Source organism: Frankliniella occidentalis, unplaced genomic scaffold, assembly GCF_000697945.3.
Source record: "Frankliniella occidentalis isolate FOCC.00 unplaced genomic scaffold, Focc_3.1 Scaffold2, whole genome shotgun sequence".
NCBI lineage: Eukaryota > Metazoa > Arthropoda > Insecta > Thysanoptera > Thripidae > Frankliniella > Frankliniella occidentalis.
The window spans coordinates 61,157-63,284 of record NW_026267132.1 but is presented as its reverse complement, the minus strand read 5'-3'; positions in this window follow the sequence as shown (position 1 = coordinate 63,284).

The window sequence follows — 2,128 nt, the reverse complement described above, 5'->3', positions numbered from 1 at the left end:
TTCCAGTTAGAGTGTAACACTCAGATTTCTAACGTACCTTTGTCCAATTCTGGTCAAGGGATAACAACATAATGAAAAGGGTGTTCCACCTGGTTTCACACTCCTGCTTTAGGGTTGTGTCCAGAGTTTCGCCATTCCCTGACGTCTTCATCCCCGTCACCAATTCCTTACAGCGAAAAAGAGAAAACAATTGTTAATAGTGTCTAAATATTACCCGAGCCGCCAAATATAGATTGCGGAAGTATGATGGCGTACCTTGCAGACCCTAACTTTTTTGAACATTGTCATGATTTCCAGTCGGAAAGTGACGGCATTTTTAATGGCAATGACAAATTCCTTCTTGTCCACTCGTGCATTAATTTTGTAGGCGGCCCTAAGCACTTGTAGGCGACCCAAACCGACATCTTCTGTGTTCTCCACAGGCGTCAGGAGTTGAATGAGGTCGTATAGGTCGCGCATACAACTTTTCAGGCTGGCAACCAAATCATCCCTACCACAAGATTGGAGAACAGCAATAACCTGTCGAGTACGGAAAACAGCAATCAATACACGTTAAACACATACAAATACGGGAGAAATAACGAATGCCCCCCCCCACCACCACCACCACCATACTTGACACTGGGGTGAAATAAAAAGTCTTACATTGTCTTTCTGCACCATGCATGATTGCAAAAGAGGAAGGTACGAATTCCGGCTAGGGACAGAGAACTTTAGAGCTTTTTTGAGATCAGCCAATCTGATCTCAGGACAGTTTATGTCAGCAACCTTTACGGACTTCACAGCTCTGACAACAGTTGTCACGACAGTAACAAGCTCACTCACTCGTGGGTGGCTGTTAAAAAGAGTTTGCCTTAGCTCGTAATACTTCAGGGAAAAGGTGAACTGCAACACAGTATTGAGAACATGTGCCGCGCAATTGTACCTAGAAAAGGTTTGCAATGCACCAACCACATTAGATCCTCGATCAGTGACAAATTCAATCTTCCTCATTTCCCATAGAGGCACTCCAAGCCCTTCAAATTTGTTTATTAAAACATCCTTAATGTTTTCGGCAGAGGCACTTTTGAATGGGAATTTGTCAATAAACAGCAAGTGACTCTTATTTTGCATATCATTGTTGATGAAATGAACAGTCACAGCGATAAAATGGTTGTGCTTAAAATTATCTGTCCACATGTCAGTTGTAGCACCGCACCTGTCACAAAAAAAAAATGCGTTAAATAACACTTTCAAAATTTTTCTTAGATTTCCCGAATGCGATAGTCCCCCACCCTTCCCGACCCCGTGCAATTTACCTTTCATCATGCACAGCCTCGCGAATCTCTACCATGAGCTCTGCGCGGGCTTGCTCTGCCTTCTCACGAAGTCGCCGTGAAATTGTGGTACGGTGTGGAATGTACTTCTCCAGATTAACCATTCCATCAATAACATGGCCTATTTTTTGGGCGCACTGTATGAGCCGCCTCAGGCCAGTCTTCTCCAGAGCACTGCATGGCACTAAGTCAATGGCAGGCAACTCAATACAGGCGTCCACAAATGCAGTGAGGAGGTGGTCTGTTGGTTCTATTTCAGAGCTACCTGTCCCTGACTTACATTTTGGCAGGTGTTTGATCATTGCCGAAGTACTCCCATCGTCATTGTTTTTGCTAAATTGGTAGACGCTTCCGCACTGAATGCATACGGTAGCCCCTACTCTTTTCTTGTCTGGGCCTTCAACAACGATTCGGAAAGTTTTCCACGCATTACTCTTCTTCCCGGCTCTTCTATACTCTTTCTCCACAGTGGAATAAGTGCCCAGTTCGAGATTTCTCTTTACCTGTAAATGCAATATGCCATTTTTAGGTATATTCCAGTATTTGTTATATTTCGCTAATTAGGGTAATATTTAGGAGGGAAGGGGGGCAGCGCGGGCGGTCGCGGACGACTAGGGGCTGAGGGGGCTGCTGGGGGCGGCGGCGGCGGGGGCGGCTGCGGCTGTGCGCGGTCAGACTGGATGGATGTGGCGGGGGCGGTAGCAGCGGCTGGCCGCGGGGCGGGCGGAGGCGGCGAGGCGCGGTGATATGCCGCGAGGAGCTATAGTGGCGGGTACAGCGCGGCGGGGGTGGGGAAACTGCGCGGCGTGGGC